The sequence below is a fragment of the Pongo abelii genome, chromosome 19, assembly GCF_028885655.2.
Source record: "Pongo abelii isolate AG06213 chromosome 19, NHGRI_mPonAbe1-v2.0_pri, whole genome shotgun sequence".
Classification (NCBI taxonomy): domain Eukaryota; kingdom Metazoa; phylum Chordata; class Mammalia; order Primates; family Hominidae; genus Pongo; species Pongo abelii.
The window spans coordinates 33,375,280-33,391,860 of record NC_072004.2 but is presented as its reverse complement, the minus strand read 5'-3'; positions in this window follow the sequence as shown (position 1 = coordinate 33,391,860).

Below are 16,581 nucleotides of genomic sequence, written 5' to 3'. Positions count from 1 at the left end.
GATTACCTGAGGTCAGGAGTTCAAGAGCAGCCTGGCCAACATGGCAAAACCCTGTCTCTACTAAAAATACAAAAATTAGCTGGGCATGTGGCAAGCGCTTGTAATCCCAGCTACTTGGGAGGCTGAGGCAGGGAGAATTACTTGAACCCAGCAGGCAGAGGTTGCAGAGAGCCGAGATTGTGCCACTGCACTCTAAACTGGGCTACAGAATGAGACTCCATCTCAAAAACAAACAAACCAACAAAAAAGAATATAGTAGATTTGAACAACACTATCAGCTAACTTGACTTGATTGATATTTGCAGAACACTTTGCTCTACAATAGCAGAATACAGATTTTTCCCAAGTGCACATGGAATATTTATGAATCTATACCACACCGTGGCCCATTTTTTAAAGTCTCAATAAATTCAAAAGTATTCATCATACACAGTGTGTTCTCTGTGAAACATACTGCATATGATGAATTAGAATTAAATTAGAAATCAGTGACAGAAAGATTCTTGAAAATCCCCAAATATCTGACATCTAATACACTTCTAAAGAAATCATAGGTCAAAGGAGAAATCTAAAGGGAAATTAAAAAGCAATTCAAAGTGAATGAAAATAGAAAACAACATAGAATATATGCGCTGTCACTAAAAGAGTACTTACAGGAAAATTTATGTCATTAAATATTATATTAGAAAAGAAGAGAGGTCTCAAATCAGTGACTTCAGTTTTCACTTAAAGATGGAAAAAAAAGCAAATTAAATCCAAAGTAAGCAGAAAAAAGGAATAATAAAGATCAAAGTGAGAATCAGTGAAAGAAAATAGGTTAGAGGAAAATCAGTGAATCCCAAAGCTTGTTCTTTGGGAAAATCAATAACATTGATACATTTTCAGCCAGATTGATCAGGGAAAAAAGAGAGAATTACCAGTAGAAGGTATGAGACAGGTGACATCACTAAAGATTCTACAGATATAAAGGGATAGTAAAATAATATTAGGAATACTTTTATCTCAATTAAATTCAATGCCATGGATAAAATTGACAAATTCCTTCAAAGACAAATTTCCAAAGTTCACCCAAGAAGAAACAGATAACCTGAATAGCCCTGTATCTATTAAAGAAACTCAAATTCGTTTTTTACACTTTATCTTAGGTAAAAGGCCTAGAAATGATGAAAAATGTTGTTTTAAGACCTCCCTATAGGCTAGGCACAGTGGCTTATGCCTTTAGTCCCAGCACCAGCACCTTGGGAGGTTGATGCCGGCAGATCACCTGAGGTCAGGAGTTCGAGACCAGCTTGGCCAACATGGTGAAACCTCATCTCTACTAAAAATACAAAAATTAGCTGGGTATGGTGGCAGGCACCTGTAACCCCAGATACTTGGGAGGCTGAGGCAGGAAAATTGCTTGAACCTGGGATGGGGGGTGTTGCGGGAAGTCAGGGACCCTGAATGGAGGGACTGGCTGAAGCCATGGCAGAAGAACATAAATTGTGAAGATTTCATGGACATTTATTAGTTCCCCAAATTAATACTTTTATAATTTCTTACGTCTGTCTTTACCGCAATCTCTGAACATAAATTGTGAATATTTCATGGACATTTATCACTTCCCCAATCAATACTCTTGTGATTTCCTATGCCTGTCTTTACTTTAATCTCTTAATCCTGTCATCTTCATAAGCTGAGGATGTATGTTGCCTCAGGACCCTGTGATGATTGCATTAACTGAGCAAATTGTTTAAACAATATAAAATCTGGGCACCTTGAAAAAAGAACAGGATAACAGCGATGTTCAGGGAACAAGGGAGATATCCATTAGGTCTGGCTGCCTGAGAACCAGGTGGAACAGAGCCATATTTCTCTTCTTTCAAAAGTGAATAGGAGAAATATCACTGAATTCTTTTTCTCAGCAAGGGACAGCCCTGAGAAAGAGAATGCATTCCTAGGCGGAGGTCTCTGAAATGCCACTCTGCAAACGTCTGTCTTTTATGGTTGCAGATAAGGGATGAAATAAGCCCCGGTCTCCCGTAGCACTCCCAGGCTTATTAGGAGGATGAAATTCCGGCCTAATAAATTTTGGTCAGACCGGTTGTCTGCTCTCAAACCCTGTCTCCTGATAAGATGTTATCAATGACAATGCGTGCCCGAAACTTCATTAACAATTTTAATTTTGCCCCAGTCCTGTGATCTAACCCTGCCTCCATTTGCCTTGTGATATTTTATTACCTTGTAAAGCATGTGATCTCTGTGACCCACACCCTGTTCGTACACTCCCTCTGCTTTTGAAAATCACTAATAAAAACTTGCTGTTTTTGCGGCTTGGGGGGCATCCTGGAACCTGCCAACATGCGATGTCTCCCCTGGACACCCAGCTTTAAAATTTCTCTCTTTTGTACTCTTTCCCTTTATTTCTCAGACTGGCTGACACTTATGGAAAATAGAAAAGGACCCACACTGAATTATTGGGGGTGGGTTCCCCCGAGGTTGCAGTGAGCTGAGGTCACACCTCTGCACTCCAGCCTGGGCGACAGAGCGCGACTCTCCCTCAAAAAAAAAAAAAAAGGCCTGGCTCTGTGGCTCACCTTTGTAATCCCAGCAATTTGGGAGGCTGAGGTGGGCAGATCATGAGGTCAGGATGAGGTCAGGAGATGGAGACCATCCTGGCTAACACAGTGAAACCCCTTGTTGACCAAAAATACAAAAAATTAGCCAGGCGTGGTGGTGTGAGCCTGTAATACCAGCTACTTGGGAGGCTGAGGCAAGAGAATCACTTGAACCCAGGAGGTGGAGGCTGCAGTGAGCCGAGATTGCAAGACTGCACTCCAGCCTGGGTGACAGAGGGAGACTCTGTCTCAAAAAAAAAAAAAAAGAATAACATAAAAACCTCCCTATAAAGAAATTCAGGCCCAGATGGTGATAGTAGTGAAATTCACCAAACATTTAAGGGAGAAGTAATAACAATACTTCACAAACTCTTCCAAAAAACTGAAGAGGAAGAAATACTTCCCAACTCAATCTATGAAGTCAGCGTTACCCTGATACCAAAATTATCCTTGTACCCTGGCCAGACAAGGATATTTGAAGAAAACAAAACTACAGACAATATTCTTCATGAACATAGGGCAAGAATTCTATGCAAAAGTTTAGCAAATGAAATCCTAAATATAATAGAAAGGTAATAAATCATAATTAAGTGGTATTTATCCTAGAAATGCAAGATTGATTTAAAAATAGAAAATAAATCAATGTAATTTACCACATAAACAAACTAAAAAATTATATGATCACCGTAATCAATACAGAAAAAACATTTGGCAAAATCCAACATCCATTATTGATAAAAACTGAGGCAAATTAGGAACAGAGGGAACTTCCTCAAGCTGATAAAGGGCAATTCCAAAAGTCCTTCAGCTAGCATCACACTTGATTGTGGAAGACTGAATACTTTCCCCTTCACATCAGGAACACACTAGGGATGCCTGCCCTCACCACCTCTATCCAGCGCTGTATTGGAGACTGTGCAATCAGCCAAGAAACAGAAATAAAGGACATTCAGTTTGGAAAGAAAGACATAATGGTCGTTATTCACAGACGACATGATTGTCTGTGTAGAAAATTCAGTGGAATGTACAAGAGGTTAATAAGTGTGTTTATCAAGGTTTCAAGACAAATTACTGTACAAAAATTGTTTAATGAGAGCTTTGTAACTTAATTCAAAATAAAATGTAATGCATATATTATTGGTTGGATTAACCATCACAAAATGTACACATATTGCAAAATATCATATTGTATACTATGAATAGATAAAATTTGTATTTGTCAAGTAAAAAATAAAGAAATTAAAATAAAAAATTAACAACATTTACAATAGCATGAAAAATGTAAAGTACTTAGGAACAAATCTGACAAAAAATGTAAAAGGCCTGTACACAGAAAACTGTAAAACATTGCTATGATAAATTAAAGAAGCCATAAATAAATGGGGAGATATATGTTGTTCATGAGTGAGAAGACTCAATATTGTTAAGAGGTTATACTCTTAAAAGACAGATTCAATATAGATTGACTACAATCCCAATCAAAATCCCAGCAGGCTATTTATTAGTGTCTAGATCCATTCCATCAAAGACCTGGCACCCACAAGAATCTGCCAACCCATTTGGGAAATAAGAGTCATCCCTGGTGTGCCTGAAAAGCACCATCAGCTCCCCAGGTCGCCAGAAACAGAAGTCTTAACTGGCTCTGAGTGTTGGACATCAGATTACACTGGTTTCAGCATAACGTACACTCAAGTTCAGCTGAAACTGAAGCTGTCCACAACTGCTGCTTTATGTTGGCTTTGGGACCTGGCAACCACCATTCTACTTTCTGTCTGTATGAATTTGACTGTTCTAGGTATTCATGTAATTGCAATCTTGCAGTATTTGTCTTTTTGCGACTGGTTTATTTCACCGAAAGCAATGTCCTGAAGATTCATCCATGTTGTTGCATGTATCAAATTTCCTTCCTTTTAAAAGCTGAATAATATTTCATTGTATGGATATACCACATTTTGCTTACCCATTCATCTGTCAATGAACACTTAACATGGCTTCTGCCTTTTAGTTATTCTGAATAATACTGCTATGAACATGTCTCTTTATGTGTTTCATGCTATTGTTTTGGGTATATACCTGAAAGTGGCAATGCTGGATCATATGTTAATTCTGTGTATGGTTTTCTGAGGAGCCATCAAACTGTTTTCCACAGCAGCTGCACCATTTTACATTCCCACCAACAATGCATGGGGGTTTCAATTTCTCCACATCCTTGCCAATGCTTGTTATTTTCTGTTTGTTTTATTTTTGGATAATAGTCATTCTAACATGTGTGAAGTAGTATCCCACCATGGTTTACATTTGCATTCCCCGATGACTAATGATGTCAAGTGTCTTTCCATGTGCTTTTTGTATATCTTCTTTGGAGAAATGTCTTCTCAAGTCCTTTGCCCATATTTAAATCAAGTTTTTTAAGTTATTTTAAGGATCAAATAAAATAGTGTATTTAGTACGCTGACTGGATCATAATAAACACGCCACAAAATGTTAAAAAATTGAGTTTTTTTTGTTGTTGTCATTGAGTTGAATTTTTTTTAACTGAAGTATATCTGTACAGATAAACCACAAATCCCAAGAAAACAGATTGATGAATTATCACAAAGTGAACACATCTGGGACACCAGCCCTTAGATCAAGAAACAAAACATTACCAGAGCTCCCATGCAAACACTAAGATGATCACTATGCTGACTTATAACACTATAGGTTTGTTTTGCTTGTTTTGGAGTTTCACGGAAATGAAATAGTGTAGCACACATTCATTTGTATCAGGTTTCTTTCACTCAACATTATGTTGGTGAGATTCACCAACTGTGCATGGCAGTTATTAATCTATTTTCATTACCATAAAAATTCCATGATATAATATATATTTGTCCATTATTCCATGATTAACATTGGGCTACTATGAAGAGTGCCTCTATCAGGATGCATTTCTTTTGGGTTTTCATATTGGAGTGGGATTTCAGGATCATAGGGGTGCTCACCTTTAGCAGTATTCCCAAATAATTTTCCAAAGTAGTTGTGCTATTTCACATTTCCACCAGCTGTGTATAAATGTTTCAGTTACTTCACATTTTCACCAACACTTGGTATTAACAGTCTTCTTAATTTTAGCCATGGTGGTCGGTGCGTATTGGCTTCTCATTGTGGATCACATTTGTCTTATGGTTTATGAGGTTGGGCATTTTTATATGCTTTCTGGCCATTTGGATGCTCATTTGTCTTTCCTTACTTCCTTTTTCTTTTCTTTTTTTAAAAAATGAAGTTCCTATTCCTTTCTCTTGTTCATTTTTCCGTTGGATTCTTTATTTTATTTGTAGAAATTCTTCATGCACTCTGGACATGAGTCCTTTGCCTGTCATATTGTGACAAATATATTTCCCATTTGTGACTTATCTTTTCCCTCTCTTATTGAATTTTTTGAGAGATTCTTAATTTTACTATCATCCAATGTATTGATCTTCTCCTTTTCGGGTAGTTTTTTTTTTCTATTGAAGAAATCATTCCCTGCCTTCTGAGGAGCTTTTAAAATATACATATGCCTACTAAACCCCACTGCTTTGATACATATTTTATGCCAGAAAATGTACTAGGCACTTTCATGATGTTATTGTCTATTTTGTGGGAAAATATCATCATCATCACTTTCCCAGGCCAGGACATGATATGTGTGCAGCATAATGCCATAGCTCCCCAACATCTGGAAATCTTCCTGCATTGGGGAGGGTGGGCCTGATGCCACAATGGGGTCAGGTGGGTGCTAATTCCCAACTCCACAGGTGCAGGGCTTGGAAAACAGAGGAGAGCCAGGTCAGAGCTTGGTCCTGCAATGGACAGAAGATATAGAAGAGTCTGTTTGTATTGCCATGGGGGTCCAGGGACTGCAGGAGGTGGAGAGGAGCAATCAGAAGATAGATCCTGTGTGAGGAAGAGCAGAGCACAAGGGATGAGGCCCCAAGAAAAGGGCAAGAAGGGAGGGACCTCTTGCTTAGCAGCTCAGTATTACACGCATCTAGAGGTGAGGGCACAGCCACTGGCTCCAAATGTACTATCTCTGACACTTGTTATTTTGGTGCAAGGACTGGGAGAAAGTTCTGCACTGTACAGATCCTGCCCAGGAATGGTAGAGGATACCACAAAGCTTGTGGGTGAGCAGTCAGGGCTCTCCTGTGGGCAGAGGCTCCAGGGCATGTGAGCCACACTGGAGCTGTGGATAGCGCCAGGCCTCCCAGGAGGGGCCCACACCAGCCTTTCTCTCTTACTCTTTCTGAATCAAGAATGTTGAACACACAATGAAAAAGCCCAACTTACAAAAAGAAAGTATTTGCCTGATGAGGTTAGAACTGGTATTATAAGTAGTTTTCCGATCTATATATTGTGACAGAAAGCAGATCAGTGGTTGCTTTGGGTGGAGCATGGCAGGAGAGGCAGGAGGAAGGGATCACAAAGGAGCACAAGAAAACCTGTGGGGGATGGACATGCTCGCTGTCTTGATAATGGTGATGGTTTCATGGGTGCACAAGTCCTTCTATTATATGTCAGTCACCCCTTAGTGAGGCTGTTATGCATCCTCCTGACACATACACACACACACACACACGCGTGCGCGCGCACACAGACACACACGTAGCTGCAATGAAATGGTTTAAGATACACTTGAGTTTCAAAAGTACATGCTCTCCAAGCCTGCCCGTTTGGCTCTTCCAAGCGTCCCAGTCACGAGGGAATGAGACCAACATTTGGCCTGACTCCAGCTGCAACATGGCTGCTGACACTACTTCAGGTTCAAAGTTCTGGGACTCCATGAAGCCCCAACTTGAGGAGAGAGGCTGCCAGATGTACAGAGAAGGAAAGACTACCAACCACACATCTGTCTTGCCCCTGACTACTACACACAGGCAATCACTGGAGCTTCCGACTTGAACTTCAAAATCTGTGGGCCCAAGACAGGAGATGTCCCTCCCAACCCCTCTCCCCCCATTCATGGGAAAAGTGGCAATTGAGAGTGGAGGAGAGGATTAAAATACTAAGGGAATGAAACACATCTGAGGGTCCTCAGTTCATTGCTGAGAATGGCTGTTGGAATGATAACCACGCACCTTAGAGAACAAGAATTGTGGGTAATTTTCCTTCCTGCAAACAGTATGTTTCTTTACTAGTTTCTTACTGCAGGAGGCTTTAAAGCTCCATAGAATATCTTCAGTAATAAGGAACAAAATGAAAAATAAAAAACAATGGTAATTGTCACAGCTAACACATTGCTATTAGCAAAGATTTTCAGCAAGGTGTAAAAATCAGCAGGCTATATTTTTACCTAAATGATCCCTGCAGTCTATGAAGAGGTGCCTCAAAGGTAGCTAAGACACTGACCTGCCATCATGGGACATTCCCGCCCTGGTCCGGGAGGCCTGAGCTGACCCCGTCCACTCAGCTCCTCTGTGAGGTGATCGACTCAGGTGCTGATCACTTGTTCCCTCTGGTAATCGACAGCTGTTGCCAGGCAGCTAACCAAGGACATTGCTGAGGACCAGACAGGGGCAAACAGGCTCCCACCCTGGGACCATTAGCACAGGGCTCTCACCATCTGAGCACCAGCTCCAGAGAAAAAGGAGAAAGAGTTGGTAATGTTACCAGGAGGTGTGGGGTCTTCAGTTCTTGTCTTTTTGGAGGAAAGAATTCAGCCAAGAAGTGAGCAGTGACAGTGAAGCAGTTGCAGAGTTTATTTAAAGAGAGAGTACACTCTAAAAGCCAAGTCAGAGTGGGCTGCTTGGAAAAAGAGACAGCGTAGATCAGCACTGGGGAAGCTCCCTTATGAGGGTCTTATATGATTATTCATGAAAGGGGTTGGGAAGGGGTGTTACTAGCAAACACGTTTTGGGTGGTCTCCTGGAAGCACATGCTCTATGGTGATACATGCTAGTACATACATCACACGTCTTAGTAATGACTGAAATCTCCACCCAGGGGCTTTTTTTTTTTTTTTTTTTTACCATTATAATGAGTAAATGTTACCTTCAGAGCAAGCCAAGTTGAAGTGTGCATGCTCGCTATTAGGCAAAGTCCCTACTGAAGTTATCTTCTGTCAGGGTCAGATAAGTCCCAGTTAGGACCAGAGAAGCCAAACCTCAAGTCCAGATGTGGACTTGGGTGAATGAGGGTCTGAGGAGTGAATTGTTTGCTTCACAGTAAAATCTAAAATATTTATGCAGTATGTGAGTCGATGCATCTCCAACACAGGAGTGTCCAGCCTGGCAAACCAGGGGCCACCCTAGGGAAAGATCCAATGACATCACAATCTTTAAATAGGAGTGAGAGGAACAAGGCTGGTGGACATCTCTCTGAGGGCATTAGTTTCCAGATATTTGAGCAAGGCCTCCTTTGCAAATCTGGGTGATGGTTATCAAGATAGAGACAAGAGGTATCCAGCAACAGGTGTATTTTATAAAAATTAGTTGTGTAAACATGCTTGTAAAAATTAAAACACTACAGCAATGTATTTGAAAAGTAAACATTTCTCATTATTACACCTACTAGAGATAACTAGCGATGGCTAAACAAAAAGTTCGGTGCTTGTTCTGTGTACACTGACTGCCTGAACCTTCCAAGTCTATTTGGCTTCTGATTTGGATAGGGAGAGTCAAGCACCAAGATTGACTCAGGAGGGAGAGCACTATCCAAATGAATGTAGCTCCAGTATGAATAGCAAGAATTTATATAGAAAGGGACTCACCTAAAAAGTTATCTGATTTTATTCAATTATTGAGCTTGATAGTAAAAGGTTGGATAACAAGGGATAGCTGTAATAACACACACGATGAGAACACAAACTGCTTCTAATATTCATAAACAAGTAAGTGTCTGAGACAGGTCTCAATCAATTTAGAAGTTTATTTTGCCAAGATTAAGGACAAGTTGGAAGGAAAAAACACAGAATCATAGAAACAATCTGTGGACTGTGCCTTTCTCCAAAGATGATGCTGAGGCTTCAATGTTTAAAGAGGAAGAGTGTGCTGGAGGGGAAAGAGGAAGGGTATGGTCACATTACTGAATCCACACATTGCAAAAGAAAAGGATAAGGCAGGGGAATAGTCAATTTTGTATTCATCTTATGCTCAGTAAATCAGCACTTCACATAAGGTAAGATGAGGACAGAGCACCTACCTGTGGGGATATTTAACCTTCTATCTGGAGCTGTGTGCTTAGGAGCAAAAGGAAAGTCAGCTTCTTGCATGACTCAGCTTTCAGCTTAACTTTCTCCTTTTGGCAGAGTGAATTGGGGTCCCAAGTTTCTATTTTCCTTTCACACATTTGAAACTAGACTTGATTTTGCTTAGAAATGTGACATTTATTTATACTTCTAAACAAAATGAAGGCTAGTTATCAATTGCCCATTTTCAGAGAATGAGAAAGCCCAAGAGCTCCATGACTCCTTCCCATTTCCTTGGGTTATGGATACCAGGACCCTGGGTTCTGCAGAGCCTGGGGACAGTGGATGAGAGAATGCTGTTTCTGAGCATGAAATGGTTGCTGTCAGATCCCTGCTCCTAAACTTACTAGGGAGTGACTGGTCAACAAAAAGAGTGAAACTCTAAAATATTTGAAGAGATTTATTCTGAGCCAAATACAAGTGACCAATGGGCCATGACACAGCCCTCAGGAGACCCTGAGAACATGTGCACAAGATGGTCAGGGTCCAGCCTAGTTTTACACATTTTAGGGAGCCATGAGACATCAGTCAATACATGTAAGGTATATATTGTTTCAGTCTGGAAGGGCAGGACAACTTGAAGTGGGGACTTCCAGGTTATAGGTAGATTTTAAAATTTTCTGATTGGCAATTGGATGAAAGAGTTATTATCAGTAGAAAGGAATGTCTGGGTTAAGATAAGCGGTTGGAGAAATGTAGATATTATCAGGCAGATAAAGCCTCCAGGTAGCAGGATTCAGAGAAAGTAGATGTTAAATATTTCTGATCAGACTCTTAGGTCTGATGTTGATGTCTTAAGGTCTGTGTTGATGTTAATGCTGGAGAAATATAATGATGCATGTCCAATGCTCTCTTCCATCATGGCCTGAACAAGATTTTCAGTTTCACTCTGGAATCCCCATGGCCGAGAGGAGGGGTACATTCAGATGGCTGAAGGGCTTAGAATTTTATTTTTGGTTTACATTCTTCCCTTTACGGCCAATATTTGCCAGCGTCAGCATCAATGGCTATTAATTTTTTTCCCCCAGCACTGCTTGGGTGGCCTATCTGCCTGCCCTGTGTCCATCCTGTCCTTCAGTGAGACTCCCTATGGTGGAGGGACTTGAAGTCAAAATACTTATAGACAAGTAAGTGTTCTAGGAAAGATAGGAATGGACTCGGGCAGGCATTCATTACCCCTTAAAAGATTTATTTAAAGTAAAGAGCCAAAAACAAAAAGCCAATGGCGAGTTTACAAAACTTGACTTTTCTTTCACTTCTATGTGTTGAGCTACTATAATCTTGGTTTTAATTACAGACTTACGGTGATTAACTATACAAAACATATACATTTTTCTAAAAAATAATTGTATATATCTAAATATCTATATCTGCAAAACTTATAACTGGGAGTATTATGCCCAGGAGGCTTGGTCATGAGGTATCTTTATCCTCTTAATAATTATTTTCTTTTAATTTCAGGAAGCAGGACATTTTTCATGGTTGGGGTGGATAAAAAGGTGCCACATAATAGCTGAGAAAGCAAAGTTCTTTGTTTTACAAGCTGTTTAGGCACCTATGTACCCTCCTTGATTTGGAGTGTCTGAGCTAACTGTATCCCTCAAAACCAGCCCTTACAATCTCATGCAACCATCTCTTCTGCAACAGTCTCTGGGCCTAGAGGGAGGGTCCTTGCATAGTATTAGCAGTAGGACATTTGCAATGAAAAACAGATCGGGTCCACTGGGATGCCAAATAATGGAGATTTGCATCTCTAATCTTCAGAATGCCATGATTCTGGTTTCCTTTGAAGTGAAACAAGGAGAGATAAATAACATTAATATTTTGAGCATCAGAAGAGTACTTGTGTGTCAAAAGACAAAAAATACCCTATTTCATTAGGTCACCAACTGAAAATATGAAGAAAAATGATAATCTTGTACTCATTAGAAGATTATTATAACTATGAAAACTTTCAGGATTCTCAGGATCATCTTGGCTATACGGGGTCCTCTTTGGTTCTGTATGAAATCTAAAGTAGATTTTTCTAATTCTGTGAAGAATGTCAGTGGTAGTTTGATGGGAATGGCATTGAATCTATAAGATACTTTGGGAAATATAGCCATTTTTATAGTATTGATTTTTCCTATCCATGGGGATGGAATGTTTTTCCATTTGTTTATGTCCTCTTATTTCCTTGAGCAGTGGTTTGTAGTTCTCCTTGAAGAGGTCTTTCACATCCCTTGTCAGCTGTATTTCTAGGTATTTTATTCATTTTTTTTTAGCAATTGTGAATGGGAGTTCATTCATGATTTGTCTCTCTGCTTGTCTATTGTTGGTGTAAAGGAATGCTTGTGATTTTTGGACATTGATTTTATATCATGAGACTTTGCTGAAGTTGCTTATCAGTTTAAGGGGTTTTGGGACTGAGATTATGGAGTTTTCTAAATATAACAGCATATCATCTGCAATCAGAGGCAACTTGACTTCCTCTCTTCCTATATGAATACCCTTTATTTCTTCCTTTTGCCTGATTGCCCTTGCCAGAATTCCTATACTACGTTGAATAGAAATGGTGAGAGAGGGCTTCCTTGTCTTGTACCAGTTTTCAAAGGCAATGCTTCCAGGTTTTGCCCATTGACTGAGATATTGGCTGTAGGGTTGCCATAAATAGCTTTTATTATTTTGAGATATGTTCCATCAATACCTAGTTTATTGAGAGTTTTTAACATGAAGTGGTGTTGAATTTTATCAAAGCCTTTTTCTGCACCTATTGAGATAATCATGTGGTTTTTGTCTTTGGTTCTGTTTATGTTGATGGATTATATTTATTTATTTGTGCATGGTGAAACAGTCTTGCATCCCAGGGATGAAGCTGACTTGATTGTGGTGGATAAGTGTTTTGATGTGCTGCTGAATTTGGTTTGCTAGTATTTAATTGAGGATTTGTGCATCGATTTTCATCAGGGATATTGGCCTGAAGTGTGTGTGTGTTTGTGTGTGTGTGTGTGTCTTCCTGATTTTGGTATCAGGATGATGCTGGCTTCATAAAATGAGTTAGGGGGAAGTCACTCCTTTTCAATTGTTTGGAATAGCAAAAAGAACAAAGTTGGAGGCATCACACTACTTCAAACTATACTACAAGGCTACACTAACCAACACAGCATGGTACTGGTACCAAAACAGACATATAGACTAATTAAACAGAACAGAGACCTCAGAAATAACACCACACATCTACATCCATATGATCTTCAACAAACCTGACAAAAAGAAGCAATGAAGAAAGAATCTCCTATTCAATAAATAGAGCTGGGAAAATTCACTAGCCATATGCAGAAGATTGAAACTGGAACCCTTCCTTAAACCTTAAACTTAAGACTTTAAACCTTAAACATAAAACTTAAATGTCAAGCCCCAAACCATAAAAACCCTAGAAGAAAACCTAGGCAATACCATTCAGGACATAGGCATGAGCAAGGACTTCATGACAAAAATGCCAAAAGCAACTGCAACAGAAGCCAAGATTGACCAATGAGATCTAAGTAAACTAAAGAGCTTCTAAAAGAAACTATCATCAGAATGAACAGGCAAACAACAGAATGGGAGAAAAATTTTGCAATCTACCCATCTGACAAAGGTCTAATATCCAGAATTTACAAGGAAATTGAACAAATTCACAAGAAAAAAACAAACAACCCAATCAAAAAATGGGAAAAGAACATGAACAGACACTTCTCCAAAGAAGATATTTACATAGCCAACAAACATATAAAAAAAGCTCAACATCACTGATTATTTGAGAAATGCAAATCAAAACTACAATGAGATATCATCTCACACCAGTCAGGATGGTGATTATTAAAAAATCAAGAAACAGTAGAAGCTGACCAGGCTGTGGAGAAATAGGAATGCTTTTATGCTGTTGGTGGGCATGTAAATTAGTTCAACCATTGTGGAAGACAGTATGACGATTCCTCAAGGATCTAAAACCAGAAATACCATTTGACCCAGCAATCCCATTACTGTATATATACCCAAAATAATATAAATTATTCTAGTATAAAGATAGATGTACACATATGTTTATTGCAGCACTATTTACAATAGCAAAGTCATGGAACTAGTCCAAATGCCCATCAATGATAGACTGGATAAACAAAATGTAGTACATATACATCATGGAATACTATGCAGCCATAAAAGGAATGAGATCATGCCCTTTGCAGGGACATGGATGAAGCTGAAAGCCATCATCCTTAGCAAACTAAAACAGGAACAGAAAACCAAACACCACATGTTCTCACTCATAAGTGGGAGTTGAACAATGAGAACACATGGACACAGGGAGCGGAAAAGCACACACCAGGGCCTGTTGGGGGGTGAGGGGTGAGGGAATAGAACTTAGAGGATGGGTCAATAGGTATAGCAAACCACCATGGCACGTGTATACCTACTTAACAAACCTGCACATTCTGCACATGTATCCTGGAACTTAAAGGAAAATAAAATAAAATATAAAAATTTTATGATTCAATTTGTACTCCATAAAATAAAAGCCAGAGCTGACATTTAGTAACAAGCATTACCCTTTTCCCTTGAAACAATCTCTCTGTCTCTCTCTAGCTCTCCTTTTTTATTAAAGAGAAGTCATAGTGAGAACAATTTGTGTGAAAAATAAGTTTTAGGCTTATTATGGTTGGCTTGTGATATGGCTTGACTCTGTGTCCTCACCCAAATCTCATTTCAAATTGTCATCCCTCCTGGTGGGAGGTGAATGTATCATGGGAGTTGTTTCACCCATGCTGTTTTCATGATAGTGAGTTATGAAATCTGATGATTGTATAAGTGTTTGACATTTTATCCTTTACACACACACACACAGTCTCTCCTGCCACCTTGTGAAGAAGGTGCCTACTTTCCTTTCTATCATAACTGTAAGTTTTCTGAGGCCTCCCCGGCTATGCAGAACTGTCAGTTAAACCTCTTTTGTTTATAAATTACCCAGTCTCAAGTATTATCTTTATAGCAGTGTGAGAAGGGACTAGTACAGCCTGAGTATTCACTTAAAGTGCAGAAACAATTAATTGGTCATATAGGCTTCTCTTAAGTTGGGTTTGTTGGAATTTACCTAAAATTAAGTTATTCTAGTCAAAGCCTGGGTAAAATAACCAGTGTCTCCATTTGTCTCATTTTACAATAAAAGATGTACTTAAGCAAATAACTATATTTTCACCTAATCAGAATACTCACAGCTTTCAAATTATGGATAAACTAGAGAAAAATAAATTTGCTCACAAAAACACACTTCACCCAATTTTTCTAAACTATAAATAACTCAAAATAAAAACATTTGCTTGACTCTTCTTTAATAAGAGCAGTGGCTTTCAAACATGATGTCATTTGTTAATCTTGGAACTGCTATCCACAAGCCAAACAGCTCCTGTCAGATGGGAACCGCCTATCAAGCACTGTAGAATATGTAGCAGTTCTTCACATAGTTAGAGTCAGTCCTATGGGAAAACAGAGGCTCTTTGCTGATGAGTATTATTCTCCTTGCATTCCTCAGGTAGAAAGATGCTATATCAAAAGGATTTGGGTCCCCAGCAGGGTCAAAGGACAAAGGACTCAGGGCGTTTGGTTGATCTTCACCTTATTTGTCTCAACATTGCCCCAGGTAATATTATCTTCCTCATTATAACTTTTGCCTTTTGATTAAAAAACATTTTCTATCTGGGGCAAATAATGAATAAGTATTCAAACATATCTATGATTCTTCTGGGGCAGGTCCTTGGACTTCCTTTTCCTTTCAATTTTGTTCTTATTTCCCTAATCATTTATCAAGCATCTTTAAGAGCCCTGAAGGACAGCAAATTTGATAAGGCTTCTCTACCATACGATTGTGCTGAAGCGATGTTACCCAGAGTGCCAATGAAAAAGGGGCCCTTTCAACCCCTAAATTTCTTATTGCATGAGTCCAAGCCACATTTTGAAAAGCCTGCTGGAGGAGTAAAGAGGTTTCTGCAAAGTTCAATCCACCCCCAATCCTCCAATGTCCAGGTAGTCCTGACGGAACCTCCCCTGCATCCAGCTCCAGCCCCAGCCCAGTCCCATTGGATCCCTGACATTCGTTAGAGCTGAAAGATTCAAGGAGTCAGTCCACCCATGAGCAGAGGGGAGGATGTTTCTCAAGAATGAGACAGGAAGTGCAGAGGAAATGCGACACTGTGCCTGCCCTAGAAGACAAGGCCAGTCATGGTCACCTACTGCCCATTCTAGGCAATCCACTCAGCTATGAGGTGAAACACGGAGACCAAGATAGCTTCCCTGTCTGAGACACGTACGGAAGCCAAGAGCCCCAGGTTCATCAACCCTGGCTAATCAAGCAGAAACAGGTTTGGAGGGAGAAACAATCATGACACGGATCTCCAGGAAGTGTCCCCTGGCAGACTGGGAAGTGATCTTTGTTGAAGACATTCAGACAGACCAAGAAACATCAAGGTCCCTCAGAAACAGGAGAGACAGAGCAAGAGGGAGGACAGAGCACAGGCCAGAGCCCAGGCAGGATATAGCACCATGCCATCGGTACAGGCATAAGGGGAGGGGTGCCAAACTGGTGACTTGTCCAGAGAGGCCAGTGTTCCAGTGACAGGGATTGTTGCCAACTCCCATTCCTAGCTTCTTCTTCAAGATTGTATCGTTGTGTGGCTTCGTTCTCAGAGAAGAGCTGTGAAAAGATACAAGAATCTTCTTTGACTTTGGTTGGCTCCACCCCTGCAGAAAAATGACCTCCTGTGA